This window comes from Oryx dammah, unplaced genomic scaffold (genome assembly GCF_014754425.2).
Source record: "Oryx dammah isolate SB20612 unplaced genomic scaffold, SCBI_Odam_1.1 HiC_scaffold_5, whole genome shotgun sequence".
NCBI lineage: Eukaryota > Metazoa > Chordata > Mammalia > Artiodactyla > Bovidae > Oryx > Oryx dammah.
In genome coordinates this window covers 20,445,364-20,451,444 of record NW_024070189.1, presented here as the reverse complement: position 1 = coordinate 20,451,444, position 6,081 = coordinate 20,445,364, and positions in this window count along the sequence as shown.

Sequence of the window (6,081 nt, the reverse complement as noted above, 5' to 3'; positions counted from 1 at the left end):
TATTGTTGCTCCCTGCCAAAAAACCCCTGGGGTTCTGATACTAAGGAAATAGGAAGAATGGATACTGGTCATAACTAGCACCTTTGACACATGGGTGAGATAAACCAAGAGGTCAAGGAGGACCAGAAAGAAAGTGCTTTTACCCCTCATATGGCATGGATCCTTTAGACTTTAGGGAAGCTTATGAACCACCCTCTGAGAATAGTATTTTAAGTGTATGAAATGAAATACATAAGATTACATGGGAAGCTAATTCTATTAAAATATTACTATCAAAATATTAGAAAATATGTGATATGCATGCTCCTTCATAATTGCTCCTATAAAATTCAAAGTAACGAGAAGTGTTAAAGATATTTTAAAATCTCTGCAACAACTGTACTATGATATAAAAATGTCTGTTACCATTATTCGTGACATTGTCATAGAAACTACTAGTACTAATCAATGTGGTTGATTGCCTGTGATCATAAAAGAAGGAAATGTTACATTTCAGGTATAGCTTCATTGTGATAGGTGTAAATTTTTCCCCATCCAAGTTAATAGAGTCTGCCACCCCTTGAACATTCAGGAACCCAAAGTTAAGGACCTCTTTCCAAGAGGGCTTCAGCCTACGCAACTGAAAGGATATAAGATGTAGTTACTGAGGTTCGAGAGAAAAGAAATCCAAAGTCCATCTTTGGACACATTAAATTTGAAATGTCTGTTTTACTATTAAGATTAGATTCCGTTAAAGTAGTAGAAAAATTCTGACTATCCATGGCTTACATAACAAAATCACGTGAAAGTCTGAGACAGGCAGTTCAGAGTCGGCATGATGGCCCCACAATGTCAATAACCCAGGATCGTTTCATCTTGTTGCTCCACTGTGTGCTTTTTCATTCCTAAGTTTCCTCTATGGTCCAATATAGCTTTTGGACTTGAATCATTATATCCATTCTAAATGCCTAGAACAGAATTCTGGCAAATAAATAATTGTTGAGTGAATACACAATAGAGGCACAAATATTGTAGTCATCATCCCAGAAGTAACAGCTCAAGTTTTAAGAGGAGATAAGATTTTTAAGGAAAAAAAAAACTTATGTATGCGTGTGTGTATACACACGTATATGTATGTATAAAAGCATATATATTTGAGATTTTTCTTTAAAAATCTAATTTTTATATAAAAGTTTGTGTGTGTGTACGTATACATTCACATACAACACACACACACACATATGTAGGAGGGCCTGCATTTAGAGGGCCTCTACACTCAGTTTAATGTTTTGCTATGACACCCACTCCAGTACTCTTGCCTGGAAAATCCCATGGACAGAAGAGCCTGGTAGGCTGCAGTCTATGGGGTCGCTAAGAGTCAGACACGACTGAGCGACTTAGCAGCAGCAGCAGCATGGCCATCTTGAAATTCTTCATAATTTCTGAATGAAATTCATTTTCACTTTGCACTGGGGCCCCACAAATTAAGTAGCTGATCCTGTGAACAGACTTTTTGTTCTGGTGATTCAAAACCTCAGCTCAGATTGTACTTTGTCTGCTGGAGAAAATAAAACCGTGAGAAGTCTTGGGCAAATGGGCCTATTCGCATTCGTCCATAAACTGTGAATCTCAAGTTTCAACTCCCACATAAAATTTTAGTTTCCAGCAAATAACACCTGTGCTAAGACACACATATAGAATTAGTCAACGCAGCCAGACACATACCTGAATAAACATGTATAGTGACTTGGTTGAATATAGATTAATACTACTTTACTATATTTATAAGCCATAACACAGGACAAATAAATTCAACTTCCTTGCTTGTCAGAAAAGCTTCTAAAGTGGAATTCCAAGTTTTGAGACTATTCAACCTTTAATGGATGATACCAAAAAATAAAGTTAAAAAAAAAAACAAAACTTGGCAGTGAGAAAAAGAGGCTGGTGGCAGATAAGGTGAAAAAAAAATTTCTTGAGCTACTGTATCTCCAGAAATGCAGCTGGCTCTAGTCTGCATTCCCCAGCTACACTTTTCTCACTCAAGCACAGGCCATCTGCTAACCAGCCAAGGTGACTGTCACTATCAGCCCCCAATATAAAGGAAACCAGCTCGGATAACTGTTGTGGGCATTTTGCCTAATTTAAGAAAAGAAGAGGATCATTGTTACCATCTTTCTAAATTCCATATATATGCACTAATATACTGTATTGGTGTTTTTCTTTCTAACTTACTTCACTCTGTATAATTGGACTCTGTTGGAGAAGGCGAGAGTGAGATGATTTGAGAGAATAGCATTGAAACATGTATATTATCATATGTGAAACAGATTGCCTGTCCAGGTTCAATGCATGAGACAGGGCACTCAGGGCTGGTAAACTGGGATTATCCTGAGGGATGGGATAGGGAGGGAGGTGGGAGCGGGGTTAAGGATGGGGAACACATGTACACCCATGGCTGATCCACGTCAATGTATGGCAAAAACCACTACAATATTGTAAAGTAATTAGCCTCCAATTAATTTTTTTTTAAAAAAGAAAGAAAAGGAGACTGACCAAATCATCATTTGTCACAACCAGATTTTTTTTAATTTAAAAATATGTTGATTATTCCAATTCAAAAGACCCTGGATACCTTAGAAATGGTGGAAAGAAAACAGGAGTTAACAGATCTATTGCTTAAAGTTACCTAAACTGACATTCAAAATATCAATATAATAATGTTCATACCAGTGGTTCTTAACCCATCCTCTGAGCATCAGAATCACCTTGGGAAGTTTTCAACACTCAGATAACCAGATTTTTTTAAATTGCAGCCCTTCAGTTATACTCTCTTAATTGGCTTGTTACAGGCATTCATATTTTTCCACACTCCTACATGATTTAAATATACATCATATTATATTTAAATATATTTTATAATGTAGTATATAATATACATTATATTATAGGCTGAGAATTGTGATTGCTCTCACCTTCAGATAGAGATATTAAAGTATTTTCCTATCTCCCAAATATCTTTGGATTTTTTTTTTCTTTTTCTTTTTTTCAATTATAGGGCAGGATTGTAATGGTCTGACTTAAACTTTAAAACTAATGATAGACCTGCAGTTCACTTTTGGTTGAGTCCTGGGATTCCCTGAGAAAGACAGTCACCCACTTGCAGACCAGCTGCAGGAATCAATATGTTTCGAGCTGATTGACACTCCTTTAAAGAAGGCTTATGCAGCGTAGCATACTCCGGAGTGAAAAACAGCAGGATTTTACTTCACAATGGGCAACGAGCTTTCATACAGTGCTGGGAAGGCCACGAACTGAGGAGACAAAAGTTCAGAGCTGGACACCTTGGGAAATAAAGCTTTTTGGGTGGTAGTTTTCTGGACAGCAGTATGATTCTTCCTTTAAGCTTTGAACCTAAAACTATTTGGGATGCAAATAATTCTCAAGCATGTTACAGATACACTATTTTTCCCCAAGAAGTTTACTGAGTATAATTTAATCCTTTTTAACACAGATTCTTAATCATTATCAACTACGATGATGTAATCAGTCAAGAAATTATAAGGATGCCACGGGGCAACTAAGCCTGTGTGTCACAACTGAAGTGTCTGTGCCCTGAGTTGGAGAACTCACATGAGGCAAAAAGACCTCCTGTACCACAACTAAAACCTGATGCAGCCAAATAAATAAGTAAATAAACAGGGTGATGGGAGTTTTCCAAGCACCATGGTTAACTTTTGAAAAAAAAGAAAAAGAAATTATAAAGGAAAGTGGAGATGGTGAGGTGAGGCAGGGCTATCCAAGGTGAATAGAACCTGGCTTCCTAACTTGAAGGTCCAGAGAATTATTCTTATTATAAGCTGTTCCCTGGTGGCTCAGCTGGTAAAGAACCCGCCTGCAATGTGGGAGACCTGGGTTCCATCCCTGGGTTGGGAAGATCCCCTGGAGAAAGGAATGGCTACCCACTCCAGTATTCTGGCCTGGAGAATTCCATGGACTATATAGTCCATGGGGTCACAAAGAGTGGGGCACGACTGAAGACTTTTACTAGATCACTAGAAAAGATAAACTGAAGCATATTAAACATTTTAAGAATTTATTTGAGCAAAAATCAATTTGAATTAGGCAGCTTCCAATCTAGCAGATATAAAAGAGCTCCAGGGAACTATACAAAATGGAAGACTTTTATAGCTTTAAGAGAGCAGGAAGTTATACTAGGCAAAAAAGCAGATGGTTATGGCAAGGTTAATTTTTTTTAGGGGCTGGTGGTGGGATCTACCAGGTGGTTTACCTAACTAGTGGTGAACAAGTGATTCCTGATGACCGAACATTCCATTTCTGGCACTGCTGAAACTGTAATTAAATTGTCTTGGTTTGGTGATATGGGGCTTAGAATAAGCAGCTCCATTTTCATCCTCTTGTCTTGCTTTGACCACAGCCCAGAGCCACGATCACATAAGATTAAATTCATAAAATACTTACTGCCAGGAGGGATAGTACAAGGATGCCAACTCTGTAACTCTAACTTTCTCACACTGGAAATATTGGTGTTAACCTAGCACATTTTTGCTAATCTTCAAGCGCCAATGGAAGCTAAATCAAAATGAGAAGCTAATTTATAGATTTATCTTGAGAAATTTCTGTCTCTGAGGCACCGGTCTTCTCTATGTCTAGGGAATATAAAGTTGTGGTTAAGAGTGTGGACTCTGGAACCAAACTGGTTTGGGTATTAATCCTATTTCACTTATCTGTGAACTCTGTCTCAGCTTCCTCATCTGACATTAAAGAGTGGAAGGTCGAAAGATTGCAAGTTAGCAATAGTACTTACTTATAGTATTTTGTTGTAAGGAGCAAAAAATGTAAGCAAAACAGAGATGGGCATATGGTAAATTCTGTTAAGAAGTATTTTTTAAATGTTATATCAGTTCAGTTCAGTTCAGTCGCTCAGTCGTGTCCAACTCTTTGCAACCCCATGAATCCAGCACGCCAGGCCTCCCTGTTCATCACCATCTCCCGGAGTTCACTCAGACTCACGTCCATCGAGTCCATGATGCCATCCAGCCATCTCATCCTCAGTCGTCCCCTTCTCCTCCTGCCCCCAATCCCTCCCAGCATCAGAGTCTTTTCCAATGAGTCAACTCTTCGCATGAGGTGGCCAAAGGACTGGAGTTTCAGCTTTAGCATCATTACTTCCAAAGAAATCCCAGGGTTGATCTCCTACAGAATGGACTGGTTGGATCTCCTTGCAGTCCAAGGGACTCTCAAGAGTCTTCTCCAACACCACGGTTCAAACGCATCAATTCTTCGGCGCTCAGCCTTCTTCACAGTCCAACTCTCACATCCATACATGACCACAGGAAAAACCATAGCCTTGCCTAGACGGACCTTAGTCGGCAAAGTAATGTCTCTGCTTTTGAATATACTATCTAGGCTGGTCATAACTTTTCTTCCAAGGAGTAAGCATCTTTTAATTTCATGGCTGCAGTCACCATCTGCAGCGATTTTGGAGCCCAAAAAAATAAAGCCTGACACTGTTTCCACTGTTTCCCCATCTATTTCCCATGAAGTGATGGGACCAGATGCCATGATCTTCTTTTTCTGAATGTTGAGCTTTAAGCCAACTTTTTCACTCTCCTCTTTCACTTTCATCAAGAGGCTTTTTAGCTCCTCTTCACTTTCTGCCATAAGGGTGGTGTCATCTGCATATCTGAGGTTGTTGATATTTCTCCAAGCAATCTTGATTCCAGCTTGTGTTTCTTCCAGCCCAGCATTTCTCATGATGTACTCTGCATAGAAGTTAAATAAGCAGGGTGACAAGATACAGCCTTAACATACTCCTTTTCCTATTTGGAACCAGTCTGTTGTTCCATGTCCAGTTCTAACTGTTGCTTCCTGACCTGCATACAGATTTCTCAAGAGGCAGGTCAGGTGGTCTGGTATTCCCATCTCTCAGAATTTTCCACAGTTTATTGTGATCCACACAGTCAAAAGCTTTGGCATAGTCAATAAAGGAGAAATAGATGTTTCTCTGGAACTCTCTTGCTTTTTCCATGATCCTGCGGATGTTGGCAATTTGATCTCTGGTTCCTCTGCCTTTTCTAAAAC